Source organism: Orcinus orca, chromosome 17, assembly GCF_937001465.1.
Source record: "Orcinus orca chromosome 17, mOrcOrc1.1, whole genome shotgun sequence".
In the NCBI taxonomy this organism is placed as follows: Eukaryota; Metazoa; Chordata; class Mammalia; order Artiodactyla; family Delphinidae; genus Orcinus; species Orcinus orca.
In genome coordinates this window covers 45,337,675-45,354,013 of record NC_064575.1, presented here as the reverse complement: position 1 = coordinate 45,354,013, position 16,339 = coordinate 45,337,675, and the positions used below count along the sequence as shown (strand labels likewise).

At 40.3% G+C, this 16,339-nt stretch overlaps 1 long non-coding RNA gene across 4 annotated transcripts; it reads left to right on the top strand.

Moving 5' to 3' along the window:
- Positions 1–3,995: 3,995 nt before the first annotated feature.
- On the top strand, positions 3,996–16,119 carry LOC117203505 (uncharacterized). 4 transcript variants are annotated; one of them, XR_004486291.2, is made up of 3 exons: positions 4,495–4,728; positions 7,249–9,442; positions 10,555–12,483. It is a non-coding gene; the product is annotated as an uncharacterized LOC117203505 (long non-coding RNA). The 4 variants fall into 4 exon arrangements; XR_007472490.1 differs by adding an exon at positions 16,061–16,119 and having other exon boundaries at positions 4,497–9,442; positions 10,555–13,145; XR_004486290.2 differs by having other exon boundaries at positions 4,509–7,743; positions 9,152–9,442.
- Positions 16,120–16,339: the final 220 nt, after the last annotated feature.

Below are 16,339 nucleotides of genomic sequence, written 5' to 3'. Positions count from 1 at the left end.
CTCCCCTTGCACTCACTCTCATCCTCCCTCCTTCACGCTCATTCTGCTTCTTACCCTCAGAGCAGAGGTCAGGGGTTTCAAATTTAGAAATATTAGCACCATTGAACACTTTATAAATTCTCCTCAAGGGAATGTGTTTAGATTTCATGATTGGGGAATAAAAACTGATAGGATTCTAGGATTTAAGATGAACAGGGTGTGAGGGATGGGGATGGAGAGGAGGTATGCAGGAAAGAGAAAAATGACAAGGGATGAGTCCAAAATGATCCAAATTATCAGGCCTCGTGAGTGGGAATGAATGAATGTCAAATGAAATCAACAGATACAAGAGTATAGCAGTCATTCAATGCAGGTTGTAATAGCCAGACAGCATGAGTTCAAATCCCTGCATAAGCAGCTTAACTCCTTTGTCCCCCACCATGTACTCAGCCTGCCTTTTTTTTTTCTAAATAAATTTATTTATTTAATTTAATTTATTTTATTTTTGACTACATTGGGTGTTTGTTGCTGCGCCCGGGCTTTTCTCTAGTTGTGACGAGCGGGGGCTACTCTTTGTTGCGGTGCACAGGCTTCTCATTGCGGTGGGTTCTCTTGTTGTGGAGCACGGGCTTTAGGCACATGGGCTTCAGTAGTTGTGGCATGCAGGCTCAGTAGTTGCGGCTCACGGGCTCTAGAGCACAGGCTCAGTAGTTATGGCGCATGGGTTTAGTTGCTCTGCGGCATGTGGGATCTTCCCGGACCAGAGATCGAACCTGTGTCCCCTGCATTGGCAGGCGGATTCTTAACCACTGTGCCACCAGGGAAGCCCTCAGCCTGCCTTTTGTCTGTGAAAAAACTTTAGCCAAACAATACGTTTAATCAGAGAAGTGAGAAAATGCAGAAACAGGGGAAAACAGTCAAACAAGACCAAATAAGAATAGATTAGTCATTAAGCAAAGTGAAGGACATTTTGTTCCTCTTCAAGGGCTATAGATAATATTCTGAGCCATATCCTTTGAGCTATCTGATAGATACTGAAACCCCCACCAGGTGGAAGAATTTAACTACATGATGACCAGACTGCAGCCATGACATAAGCTGCCACAATTCTGAGAGCTGGCCTCAAAGAAATGGGAAAAATCAACCCCAGAACTAAAAACAATCAGGATGATGCTGATCAGACCACGGCACGAATAATTTCAAGATGACTGTCAGAGCTGACTGTGCTGTTTCTACATGTAGCCCCCTCCCTCCGTCTATAAAAGCTCTTGCCCACTGATTGCCAGTGGGGAGAGTCGGTCTTTGTACAGAAGTCTGCCCCTGCCCACACCCCAACTATTGCTGGCCTCCGATATAAAGCAAACTTTCCTTTCCACCAACCTTGCCTCTTTAGTGGCTTCAGAGTGGTGAGCAACCAGACCCCCACTTTCAGTAACACTTCTATTTCCTTATCTGTATGGTGGGAAGGGTAATTGCTGTACTCACTTTGTGTGAGGATTATATGAGTAAATACATATAAAATCCTTAGAACAAATAGTGCAGGGCACACAGTCAGTGCTGTATAGTTAAGTGTTGGCAATTGTTAAAATTTATGTGTTGAGTCTTCTGGGTGCAAGATGCTCTACTAATACTAGGAAGTACAAAAGATCTTCTGGTAGCATTCCTTCCATCATCTTTATTAGCATGTGCTTCTAAATCCTTTCCACCCCAGCACTTCTTCACACGCCCATTTTTTGCTCTCCTTTTAAGGAAATAATACACCTCTTCTTATAGGTATGCATTTTCTGTTAGGTATTATATCTAGCTGTTCATTAAACCAGGAAGTATATGTAACTTTGGGAAAACATTGACTTGGAGTGGAAACATCATCTAAGGCAAAAGTGCTTGGATAATGAAGAACCTGATTAACTTTGCCCAGAAGCGAGTGAAATATTTATCTGCCATTTTCCAACAGCAGTATCTTCAGATGCTCTGAGGGTCTTTAATTACTATTTCCAATTGTTAAAACTATCAAAAGTACACATAAAAACAGCCATTTAGACTCTAATATAAACAGATCAGCCATGATGCAGCATTTTAAAAAATTGAGGTATTTTAATTGAACATACCATTTGAAAATAACAAAAAAATGTTCACAATTTAGTCAAAAAAGAGTCATTCATCAGTTCTTTGAATTTATAAACTGGGGTTGAAAGTCCAGCACTGTTTGCAGGCCTAGTGTTCTAGTTGTGGGTCTGTGGGCCCATCAATTACCTTCTTTTTCTTTAGTGGTAAAGAATCAGAAAGGTAAAATTATCATGTTTCTACTTTTCAGAAATACTACGAGGTTATGTTAAAGAATCCTTTTGAAACTCTCTGAGACCTCAAGTGTCAATAACTTTCAAAATAAAACTAATATTTGAGTTAGTAATTAAAAATGTGCTCTGTGAGCTATATACTTAAGACCTACATCTGCTAAAGAGAGAATCAAGAAAATCATTTTAACTTTAAGTAAAAATTGATACCTTTTAAAAGTTCAAAAATAGAAATTTTGACTGGTCATAATTCTAAACTAGTAGCTAAAAAGATGTTTGGGCATCTAAATGAACTACAAGGAATGGCTGCATTTTAAAAGATTTTCATGTTATCAAGAAGCCGTAAAAAGAAACACCAACATAAAATCTTCTCTCTCTCCATTTGCCTGGATTAGTTTTAAGGTACAATATTTAAAAAATTAGATATATGCATTAGGAAATTTCACTGACGTTTACTATCCCTGAACATTCCTTACTTCTTAAAAAGAGTTTCAATGGGGTTAATTTCTAAATTAATTCAGGCATTTGAGGGCAGTTGGGCCTTCTGTGCTTGAATAATTAAGTGACTACTATTAAAGGAAAGGCTACACATTAGTAACTTGGAGGAACCAGAGCGGATGAAACACTTTTCAGAACCTGCATGACAATTTTGAAAATTAAAGCCAGTTAATAGAAAAAAATGCTAAATCAATGGCCATAAAACTCAATGGGTTTATAGCAGCCTTAACACAGTAGGACTGAATTATCATGTTAATTTAATTTCCATTTCTAAATGAACCAGAAGGCACAATAAAGGTCAATTAACCAGCTACCTTCCCTGTCTTCTTTTTCTTTTACTGTCGGTTTTAAATCACATTCAGCCCCAAAGCACTCACACTGCTCCTGGAAACTCATTAGTTTTTCTTGAAATTAAAACAAAAAAGAAAAAAAAGAAGAAACAAAAACTAACAGCTAACCATGTGCTGAGAACAACCACTGAGAATGTGCTACAATTATGGGGATATATGTATTCAATGAAAAATCTCTTACTCTTGTCAGATCAAAGCTACAAACTTAGTTACATCAAGCCTAGGGAAACACACAAGTTAAAGGTCTCGATGGTAGTGTTTACCAAGTGTTCATCTACAGTGAAAAAGCTGTGTGTGCTACTCCTAACATTTATGAGGTGAATAAGGAAGGGAACTCCCATCTGTGCAATGTGGGTCTATTGTTAGTTCAGTGAGAGCCACAAGCTTTGCACAGCCTGCATTTTTCACATCGAAATGTGTCACTATATATTAATAGGCTTTTATTACTTCAAAAAACTAATAGAAAGAGAAAAAAGAAGTCAGTTTCCTCCCCTTCACCAGGAAGAAAATTCAGTCCTTGTTTTTGGTGCAGTTAATTTATTGTTGCAATGGATTGCCTGTAATTTGATATGTTTATCAAAATCTTCAAATATTCTGGTGCTTTTTAGTGATATAAATGGCACTAGGTTTGTGAACAAAATATATTTTTATTTTGCAATATTTATAATCATTAAAATTAGTTTCTAATTCCAATGTTTGCTATAATTTGAAAACTGATATGGAGATATTACAAATGATCATAATTTTGATTTCAATAGGAACCTCTTTAAAAGAAAGTAAATAATGGTTCTAAAGTATCTAACACTAGGTATCAGGTAGCTGTCAATAAATGTTAACCTTCTTCCCCTTTCTCCTCTTCAGTATAAAGTAGAAAAATGAAATCTCCATTATTTAAAATTTATTTGGAATTATTTCTTAGGATTACAGAACTTTAAGAGAACAGTACCTTTGCTTATCAAGTTCTTATTACAAATATCCATGGAAATAATTAATAAACAATTTATAATGGGAATAGAAAATAATTTTATTCAAATCAAACTGAGAACTATAGCCTGGGAGACAGATTCAAGAAGCGCTTGAATTGCGTTCCACTAGACTACAAAATGGAGGAGGCTTGTATAGGCTAAAAGCACAAAATTACATAAGTTCTTTGTCAGGAATTAGAATTGGAGCTGGCAAGAAGTGAGGGTGCTTGTTAAGCAAGGATTAATTGGGGTCCAAAATGGTTGCATAGTTATAAGGTTGCAGTGGCATCTGCCAGCAGATATTTTTTTGAAAATGGCTGGTAGTGACCTTGAGTTTGATACAGTTCAGAAAATTCAAGTTCTCGGTGATGAAGGAATGTGTCTGAAACCATATCCACAGTTGCCACTTGGCTCCATTTTGGATGCCTGAGTGACTTGTTAGAACAAAGAACAAACATCAAACCTGACAGGGGTACATTCCTCCAAGGTTTCAAAAGAGGCAGATTAGCATGTACACAGTGAGTCCGCATGACCCTGATGTCTGAGAAGGAAACCTCGTCTTTGAAGGAGGACTAGCATTGGTGCCATAGGAGGAGGGGGACATTTATCATTATTTTCAAAGTGGACATTCTAAACAATCTGGTAAACGCATTCTCTCTTTAATGATTAAAGCAGATGTATAATGTATGTTAGACAAGTCGTAAGACAGGCTGTTCTAGTTAGCGTAATGTTCAAGCCAAATCTTATATAAGCCAGAACGATTTCCCCATACCGCACTATGTGAAAATTTCTTCCATCACAAAGATGTGTAAGTGTAATTTAGATCTGAAGTCTAAGGGTTTTACTACATGGCTAATATCTATATATTTTTTCAAATGAAAACATTTAGTTCACCTTTCATTTAATAAAAATCTGCCCCTTTGCCTCTCCTTCACACCTAAGATTATCTATCTATCCCTATCTTCTCTCTCTCTCTCTCTGTATCATTTCTGGAAGCCATAAGTAGGATTTAATGACCTCATGACAATTTCTGTGAAAAATATATTGTGTGCAGAAATATTAATGTAGAAGTATATATTCACAATGCACAGATTTGACAAATAAATATATAGTCTAGATGTGACTGGTTTTGAGAAGCATCGTTTTTCTCTGAAAACTTTTGTAGGCTAGTGACAGAATCTAACCTTTCTTTGAACTGCAACCTATTTAATCCACTTTAAAAAAATGATGTAATAGAATAGAAAAAAATTGAAATTTTGTGACTGAAATTCTTTAAACATCAAATACATTTAAATGATTTTGTTAATTTCATGTGTATAATAAGTAATGCTTTTATGAGATGGAGGAATCTGTGCTGTTTTACTCCTGGTCTTTCTTCAGATTGACATTGGGGTTGCATGCATAAAGCACCCACTTTGTCACCTGTGCAAAGGAGCTCGTCAGTGAATTCTCTCTCTTCCCCTCCCCTCTCTCCCTTTCCCTCTCCTCTCTGCCCCTTCAGAGCTCTCTGTGAGCTCCAGAGTGCCACCTCCACCTCGGAGCAAGTGCAAGCCCAGTGCCCACTGTGGCCTCTTGCCACTGTTGTTTTCTACAATTGATTAGGACATTCCACTATGGTGGATTCTCAAAAATTATTGCTGATTAACTGAACAATATCATATCATATGATGTCATGATCCTGCCCTCCCCAACCTTTTTTTGAGACTGAAGAGGTCTTTTAAACATTAGGCCATGGTGTCACGAATTATATCACTGAACTGTTGATATGAGTTAGTTGTTGGAGTCACTGAAGTCCCTGGACTGAGACTGACCATGTGCAGACAGGGAGCCTAGAGGAGCAGTTTAGGTACCTGGTAGGATAAGAGGAGAAGAAAGAAGAAAAATGGTAGCAGAGGAAGAGGGTAAGAAGAGAATAGGAGGAACCTGGGGCAAGGCATGCCCTTCATGACCACATTCATGGGGCAGAAGTCCCCCTTCCCAGCTGTGCCTGCACACACCACACACACACACACACACACGCACACACACACACACACCCTGCTCATGGACCCCTGCCAGCATTAGTGCTGGTACTTACTTCCTACGCCATGATCAGGTCCAAAGATTATTGAGTTTGGAACTTTCTGTCTTGAAGGTTTTAAGGAACTTTCTTCCAGATGAGAGGCTGACTGGTACCTCTCTCTACCCCATATTTCATAACCATTTCACCCAGGAGTTGTCTTATTAGAATCTATGTATGTTTTTTACAGCTCTTCTGCCATCTGGCTGTGTGGTCTGGAAGTCACTTTTCTTTTCTGGGCCCTGGTTTCCTCAGTGGTGAAAGGAGTTTGCCCTTTGATCTTGAAGGAACTTCTGGTTCCAACACTCTGTGTTTCTCTGAGGTCCCATTTCAAGCATGGTGTAAGAATGTAAGGCAGGATCAAAATGTCCCAGCTTGCCCCTTTCCCTTCAGTTTACCTGTCTTGAACAGGTTAATTAATGCAATGAACTGATTTTTCCTAAGAACATTGTGTGTGTGTATGCATACATATACATGTAAACATATGAATACATACACATATATATGTACATGCAAATGTGTAGATATATATTCTACAATAGTTTGAAATTTTAGTAATGGTGTTAAGTGGCTTAGAGGAAGAATTTGGATGTTGTCTAAATAAAAAGAGACAATAAAAGGAGAAAAAAGCCTGTTTTTTGACCTCTAAAATTTTTGGACTGTCAGTTACATTCTTATTATTGAGATGGGTCTAGTGTATGTATAGATGTGTGTTTGTTTTTAGTTTTAGCCTGTTAGGAAAACTGGAGAAAAATGGTGCTCATTACTCACTAGGAAACATCTGTCCATTTTTGTACTACAGTATACATATTTTTAGAGGCAGTATTTTATATTACACTTAGACTTCACCAAGCGAACCCAAGACACTGGGAGATGGAGTCTGATGCCTTGTATGAAATGGGCCGGGTGGCTGACTGTCAAAGGAAAACACAAGTTTGGTACATAGCAGGATTTACGTTCTTATTAAAAATGTGTTTGCCAAGAATGTAGATCGGAAGGGAAATTCTTGGAATTGTTACTTTTTTTTTTTTTTTTTACCTTTGGAAGGAATGAATAGATATGTGGTATTAATACAGTTTGGGTGTCCTTCCTTCCCATTGCAGAGCTGCTGTCAGGAGAAGACAGCAGCGACTAAGAAAAACAGGCCAGGCCGGCCAGCAGCAGAAGGGCCCTTCCTCACAGGGAGCAGAGCCATTTAGCTCCCTCTGAGCTCCCTCCTGCCCATGAGCAGCCAGAGAGGGGAGGGACACAGGTGACAACTCTGGGCCTAATGGCCCTCTCTCTGTTTTTATTTCTCAGCTGGGGGTTGAATGTTCTCATTTTATGGTCACTTGTCCTTTTCAGCTCTGAGGAAAGAGAGGTTTCTCCCTCCCCCAACTCTATTATATATATTTCTTGTTTTTTTGTTCCATAAAGAAAAGTAAAGCAAAACACTAAGATTATTTCTCTAAGGAGTTTCTTACATTCAGAAAACCATGCACGGATGGAGCTGAGTGCTGTATGAAGGGGTGCAGACCACTCCACTCCTGCCCAGAGTTTGGAGAGGCTGCCTAGGATGCCTGCAGCCTGGGCGTGAGGGAGGTACGAAGACGGCTCAGGTAGGTACAGAAAGATGAGTGTGATGTGCCCAAGAAACAAGTAAATAATCCTGAAACCCTCGGATACCTCCCTGTATCAATGAAAGAGTAGTTGGTTGGCACCCCCATTCTTCTCTCCACTCACTCATCTGTCCAAGGATCTACTGAATCAATATGCACTGATGAAATAACCCCATTTTTCAGGTTAGAAAACTGAGACTGTAACGGGCTTGCTCAAGATCGCAAGCTTGTAAGTGACAGAGCTAGTCAGTGTCAGAGCCAGATTTGAACTGGGAATTGTCTTACTCTGGAACTTCCCATGAAGAGGTCATTACACTAGAAAGTGATCAATGCAAGGATGAGGCATGCCTGGGGACTGAGGAGTCAGAGAAGAGGGATTTGATCCAGGTTTTGGGGGTCAAGAAAGGTATTTTGGGCCTAGTGGTTCTTGAGTTTAACATTAAATTATGGACCTGAAAAAGCAGATTGAGGTACTGTTGGAGATTCTAGGCAGAAAGAATAATTTGTGAGAACAAGTGTGTGTGAGGAATTACAAGTGCTTTGGTGTTTCTGAAACATCAAGGCAAGGAGGGGTGGGAGATGAGCCTGGAGAGGTGAGGTGGGGCCAGATCATGGAAAATCTTTTAGAGTCTACAATGTAGACGATGCCAAATGATGAGTTTGGACCTTTGCAGGACATGGCAGGTGCAGTAGGGTGGGAAGGAGGGAAGAGAGGGGAGACCTGATGACTAATTGGGTGGATAGAAGAAATGAGAGAGATGGAGAAGCTATAGGACATCTCTCTGGCTTCTATCTTGGTGGCTGGGTGGATGGGAATGCCAACGATTGATACAGAGGATTCAGGAGGAGAGCAGGGTTCAGAAGAAGGGTGCTGAGCAGTTTTATTCTTCACCAGTCTATAGTTATAACCACATTTTATTATTAACATTTTTATAGCAGGTTAAAATGGTAATGCACAGATTTCATACTTAGTATGATTTATAGTTATTAACTGTTATAATTTCATAAATAAGAAACAGCTTTCTTACCTAAGCAAAATTAAATAATTTGCTACTATCTCAAAAAATAAAAGTTAAGTCAGCCATAACTTTATGGATACTAATCATAATAACAAATACTACACATGGTTCAGGTATTAGTCTATGGACTTTACCTACATCAATTCCATTTATCTTGCCTCTGGGGATTTTAGTTTGAAACCTAAGTGGCACCACCCTGGCATTCATTCATGTCCTGTTGTGGATGGAGGGCTAGTGGTGTGGATCTGCCAGCGGTGAGTTTGAACGTGGCACAATCTCCATGGCCCAGTGACTGAAACAGGAAGACATCTTTGTGAAAATAAATCAGAGGAAGCTGTTTCACTCCAAGCAGCATAAGATGGAATGTGAACTTTCTTCTTACGGTCTAGGTTTGTATTCCAGTAATGCAATTAGAAGCTGTGTGACTCATGAATGTTCACAGCAGCATTATTCATAATAGCCCAAACTGGGAACAGCCTAAATGTCCATCAACTAATGAAGAGATAGACAAAATTGGAAGATGCTCCATTGAATACTACTCAGCAATAAAAAGGAAGAAACTACTGACACCTGCTTGCTACTTCATGGCTGAACCACAAACACATTGTGCTAAGTGATGGAAGCCAAACACAAACAACTACATATTGCTTGATTCCATTTCTACAAAATGCCCAGAAAATGTAAGTTAATATAAAAAGAAAGTAGTTTAGTGGTTGCTTGAAGCTAGGGGTGGGATGGATTAACTGTAAATGAACATGAGGGATCTAATGGGGATAAACGTTTTCTTAGATTAATTTATGGTAATGGTAGCAACCATTTGGTAAAGTTGCTAAAAGTCTTTTAATTGTACACATGAAACGAATGAATTTTATAAAATGTAAAATATATTTCAATAAAGTTGTATTTTAAAAAAAGAAGCTGATTTGTATCAGCACACCTACAAAACAAAAACAGACTCACAGATGTAGAGAACAGACTTGTGGTTGCCAAGGCGGGGTGGGTAGGGGAGGGAAGGAATTGTAGTTCAGGATTAACAGAGGCAAACTAGTATATATAGAGGGGATAAACAACAAGGTCCTAGTGTATAGTACAGGGAACTATATTCAATATCCTGTGACAAACCATAATGGAAAAGAATATGAGAAAGAATATATAGGTATAACTGAGTTACTTTGCTGTACAGAAGAAATTGACACAACATTGTAAATCAACTATACTTCAATGAAATTAAAAAAAAAGAAAGAAACAAAAGAGGCTGTGTGAACTTCAGCCAAGTCATTGAATCTTTTTTTTTTTTTCCATTTCCCTTACCTGTAAAGTGGGGTGCTGAAGTTTTAGACCTTATTTAATCTCCAGCAGCATTTAACTCAGTTTATTACTCACTGCTCTCCCCTACTTCCTGGCCCCCATTCATTTTTTGGAACTACTCTCTGCACTTGATTTCCCTGGCTTCTTGGAAAGTGCAGGGCTGGCTCAATTGTTTCACTCTGCAGTTAATTACCTAGCTCGATGCCTGTGGCATGCATTCTCACTCACCCATTGCTGCTTCTAATGTTCAGGTTATTTAGGGCTCTGCCCGAGATATTTTGGGACTTGTTTGGGATATTTCTCTGACACCTGAAAATCACTTCAGTCTCTTCATTTTATTGGGCAATTTTAGCAATCCTTTCTCACCAATTTATTCCAGAAAGTTTTCCTTGTTCAGTTTTGCTAGAGATACCTCTCCTGATATTCCAGATTCATTTGATTTCATTATAAGTCCATTTTTAAATTTTGCCTGTTATTTCAATAGGATTTTGTGAGGAAGGATGTAGAGGATGCTGTGTGTGCTGTCAAGATCCCATTCAGGACTGAAGGGCTTATACCTCCAGCTGACCAAGGCTGGCGCCTTTCCTGGGAGAGCCTTCAGCCAATGACTCATCAACTCAAGGCTCAACATTTTCAGCCAACTTGCTACAATTCAGAAGACCACCCAGCCTCAGAGCTTCCTGTGGGGTCAGCAGAGGTCTACATTGAGAATTCACCCAGCCCAGCTTCTCCCTCTATTTTATTCTTCCCTTCTCTTCCACAGATGTTGACCCCAAGAGTATTCCTTAATAAACCTTGTTCATGCTAACCTCGAAATCCAAGTCTGCTTCCCAGAGAGCCCAAACTGTGACAGAGGAGATGTGAATACACGTGTTTAGTCAGCCAGCTGGAAGGCTTTTTACAGTGCTTATTTTGAGATCATGGGCCTTTTAAAATAAGATAATTAAATGTATAAATTCTTTCAACCCAGAAGGTGAGGTTCACTTTCCTCTCCAATATGAACTCTCTCCTCTTGGCTTTTGATCAGAGACATCAGACTCAGTTGGGTTCCCAACTTCTCCTTCACCCCACAGCTGGTGCTATATGACCTTTTTTTGTGAGCTCAGTCTCCCACTTCCCGGGGCCAAATGGCTCTCAGTGGAAAACTATTAACAGTTTATCTTAAGTCAGGTTTTCTTGAAGCAGATTGTACATGAGGGTCTGTGTGTAAGTGCTTTGTTAAGAAGGTGTCCCTGGAAGAAGGGAGAAGGAGAAGCAGGGCAGGGCAGGGAAGGAAGCCAAGCAAGGCTGGGATCTCAGGTAGAGTCCTTTGGAGGTGATGGAGGTGGCGTGATGGTTAACTTTATGTGGCAACTTGACTGGCCACAGTGGGTCCAGATTAAGCATTATTTCTGGGTGTACTTGTGAGGTTGTTTCTGGATGAGGTTAGCATTTGAATCGGTGGACTCAGTAAAGAATTTCCCCTCCCCAAGATCATGCAACTTGGGCATCATCCAATCCACTGAGGGCCTGAATAGAACAAAAGGCAGAAAGAGGAGGAATTCATTCCTTTTTCCCTGCCTCACTGCTTGAGCTGGGACATCTCCTCTCATCTGTTCTGCCCTGAGACTGGGATTTATACCACCATTTCCCCTGGTTCTCAGGCAGGCCTTCAGACCCAGACTGAATTACACCACTGGATTTCCTGGGTTTCCAACTTGTAGATGGCAGATTGTGGGGCTTCTCAGCCTTCATAATCAAATGATCCAAATTATCATTTTCTATCTATCATCTATCTAGCTATATAGCTATCTAGCTATCTATCTAGCTATCTAGCTAGCTAGCTAGCTAGCTAGCTATCCTATTGGTTCTGTTTCTCTGGAGAATTCTGACTAATATGGGTAGCTTTGCCTGATCCGCAAAAGAACTCTGGGATATACCTTATACCTCAGAATTTTCCTACCTGAGGCAGAAGAGTTGGGCTTTTGTACCCTTGCACCCACTATTCAGATTGATTGACAATGACTCCCTGTGGTGGGGCTGTGAGCTGAGGTATAAATGCCAGGCCCTCCTGGCTCTCTGCCCATGCAGGGAAAGCCACTCCAGTACCATGAGGGTTGTCATCTGAAGAACACACATGAGTGCTGGTCATTGGGAGCCAAAGCACACAGAATCTAGTGAAGGGACATTCAAAAATGGTGGGAAGGGTCTGAAGTGGTCTGGGTGGATCAATGACATTGTTTTCTGCATAGTTCTATCACCAGCATCCTCGTCAGTCTGGCCTTGGTGCTAGGCTCCAATTTTGATAGTATTCTGTCTCTGGCATAGTAGAACTTGTAGAATATTTAATTTTGTGTGGGACTGTATTCCAGTGACTCTGTTTGGTTGAGTTAATTGCAAAATTCTCCATTAAATAATGAAATGAGTTAACCTTTTTATAGAGTTGCTCTGTATTTGCTATCAAAATGCTGAAGAGTGTTTGTGAAAAGCAGCAATCCTAGTGTTGGTCTAATTGATATTGAGCTGTTCCTCATGTTAGTAATTGCCCCAAAAGCTTAGTGGCTCCTTGAAGCCATTCTCAGAATGATAATAGGATTATGTTAGCAGCATAAAGGAAGAGGCTATGACAGGAGGTCATGTATCCAAGTTATCAAAAAATGTATCAAATGGTTTGGGTAAAAATTAAAGAGCAGGCAGGCTAGGACATTTGTGCTGTTTGGAGCTGAATCTGCTCTGTCAGGAGCCCATTTCCCATCCATTTTGATCCACCCTTTTTGATATTACAGTAAAGGCTCTGAAGGACCATTAAAAACCCAGGAACAATATCAAGATCATGCAACCTGACCCAAAAAATGGCTGACAATAGAGTAATAAATGCCACAAGTCTCAAATTTTAACCATTTTCTCTAATAGAAGAAATAGAATGTAGTAATAGTGCATAATAGATTAGAATGTAGTAATAGTACATAATAGAAAAGCTATCTCTAAGCATTTGTGCTCTTCCTATAGGATATTATATTGAGACATCCAGACATGCAGTGTGGAAGAGCAAGGTGGTGCTGATTTTTGAAAGGATATTCTGAAAATTCCTGGGTGGTAAGAAAAGAGAGAAGGCAGTCCTTATTTCCTCTAAGAGCAGACTATTCTTTTGGTCTATTTTATATAAATTATACTGTAAGTGATTAAGTCAATAATTTTGCATGGATTGGCACCTACAATGTAGAATAGAATTTGTGGTAGGAAAACTCTCTGCTGCATATTTTGACATTAAGGCATTATTTGAATCAATAGGGACACTGGATTTGAGCTAGAGATCGTTCTAGGGCTCTTAAATTATGGGATAAGTGTAAGAGTTTTAAAAAATAAAGAAAGAGCCTCAATTACTGAGTTCCTTTAGTCACAGGAGCATGACCAAGCAGGTAGCTACAGAGATCTGTGTGCTGTGGGCTAGAGAAGGGTAACCTGACTAGGGAAAGGACCAGAGAGAGAGAAGTTTCTTAGAGAATGCTCAGGGTAAAAGGGTAAAATCAAGGAAACTAAAAGACAAGAACCAAGAACCAGACAGCTAAGAACTCTAATATTATTACATCAACAGCTCAAAAAGAGAAAATCTTAGCAGATGCTGAGCATGTATTTTCACTCCTTCCTAATAACTAGACTTAATTATGCTATAAATAGATGACCCTTCCTTAACATGATAAAGAATCTCCAAAACCAATAGCCAAATGATGCTTATAGGGGACACTCTTGAGGTTTTACCATCAAATTAAAAAAGTCAGAGAAAGCTATTTGCCACTAACTAACATTTGTCTGGAAGTTGTAGTCAACAAGGTCAAGAAAAAGAAAGGAAATATAAAAGTTGGCACTTGGATGATGTAGCAGCATGGAGGTCTGCTTGGATGACCCTCAAGAGAGAACTTGCTGTGCAGCTGCAAGAAAGACAGTAAACTGACAATTCTCCAGCTCTTAGCAACTTCAGAGTCACCTCAGCTTCCCGGACAGCCCTAGGCCAATGACTGACCATATCTGCCCAATGGGGGACATTCCTTACCCTTGGAGCTACTAACTGGGTTGACTGAGACTTTGTCAGGTTTGCATCATAGTTAGCCCTTCATGCCCAATTTTCTTCCATCCCCCTTTATCACATACACTTATCCCATATGCTTCTTGCACTCTTACCTCCATCTGGGTGTCTGCTTCCCAGAAGATCCAGCTGACACTGTTGTTTGCAGGAGTGGTGCAGGAAAGCAGGAGGTAAGATGTGTTTTGGGGATTGGATCCAATGAGACTTGGGGCACAGATGCTCTGGCACAAAATGGCAGTCCAATTGCTAAAACTAGCAGAATTGCCTGGTTGTTACTAAGTTGCACTGATGACCTATAGAGGCACAATGAAAAGTTGAGGGCAGTTAAGAAACAATTTAATATTGCCAGAAAGCCTGTGGTTTGCAGAGTCCCTTATTGCCTGCAGTGAGGGAGCAGAACAAGCTGAAGACTAAACTCAGGATTTAATAGTGTTGCCAAGCTACTAAGACGATTGAATATAAATGAAAGTTCTATTATGCCAAGACCAGGATTCTGGTTGGGCAAATCTGGGACCCTGACACATCAGATGAGGACATCTGTAATGACACCCTCAAAGATTTGGGCTCTCCATATTCCATTGAGCCCTCAGAGTTGCGGAGGTGGCCCACTCCTTCCTATTAAGAGATAGCATTCTCCCCTGGTGGGAACACACTGTGATGTCTTTTTAGCAAGGCAGTAGGCCCCCCTCTCAGGATCTCCCCTTACCTCTTCTCATGACCACTGGGTTGATAACTAGGGTTAAGTTGTAGCAAAACCCAACTAGGGACATGCTGGGCCTGATAAGAGAGGAAAGGGAACTGTAAGAATTAGCCAGCATTAACTGGTAGGAGCTGGGCAGCTCCCAAGGGACTGGATTTGTGGTTGCTTGATCAAGAGGTCTGGGACATAAGACTGGATAAGAGTGAGTTTGTGAACTTGGGGACATTTTGGCAAAATGCAGGATTCAATACCCTGACAAAGACCCCAAAAGCCCGCTGAAAACAATGGCCCATGGTTGAAAAGTCTGCATTACTGTGACAAATGACGGAAGAAGGGAGGTAGGTCTTCTGGACTAGATAAATTATGCAAGGCCAGAAAACACAGCTGAGAAGTATATTTCACAGAAAAGGCCAGGAATTACACCAAGCCCAGAATAGAGAGATACCAACATCACCAGGTGGTTCAGTGGTGGCTGAGGGACTAAATATACAAATATTCACAACCACAACCTCTGCTGCAATTAGCCCAGAGTCAGGACTTAGCCAATAATCGGCAGCTTCGTTATTTTTTCTTGATTCCAACTCAGGACCAACCACTGAAAGCCAAATTTGCTCCCGAAAACAACCTCATAAGATGCCCTCCTAGTTAGCCTGCCTCCAGCTTCCTCGTGCAAACTACCCTGCAATCAGAACATACCTAAAATCTTCCCTTAATTTTCACTGTGAAGCTTTTCCACTCCCCTTGCCTGCCTTTGAGTCTCCATCAAACATGAGTGATGGTGGCTGACTCCTTTGCTGTAGAGAGCTCTGAATAAACAGCCTCTGTTTCTTATCATTCAGGTGGTCTTTGTCTATTTCCACATGGCTTTCTTCTGCAGACAAAAGCTGATGGTAGGAGAGGCTGTCACAGAGCTTGGCTCATTGATACTAATGAGGATTACAGACCTCCGAAGTTGTAGAGGCCAGGTGGCTACATTTAACTGCCAGAAGCCCGGGGTTGCAATTTTTGGGACAACTGCCAGGATTGAGTGGCAGCCAAGGAGGCTTAACCTACAGAGAATTGCAGAAAGATAGTTAACAGAATATAAATAACATTGTTAGGGGTAAAATAGAAGAAGAGTCAAAGATGGTATTGCTCAATACATATATTTAATCAAAGAAAACAATCATAAAAGAGCAGGAAACTGAGAGTGGTCACACCAATAGAAAGTCACAATCCCTTTTGCAGTTTTCAGACCTGAGCCAGTTTTCAGACCCAGAACCCAGTGCCTGAAGACGTGGCTGGGTTCCAGTGGGAAGGATGTGGTATCACCATGGCAAGTATACATGGTAATGATTCCTCCAGTCCCTCCACAGTGGGACCTATGGCTATTTATCTGAGTGATTGTACAATGGGGAAAGGGGAATATTAGGACATTTCAGCGATTGTTAGACATAAGATCTTACATTGATACTTGGAGACCTGAAGCATCATTATGGTCCCACTGTTAGATTTGTGATATAGGAA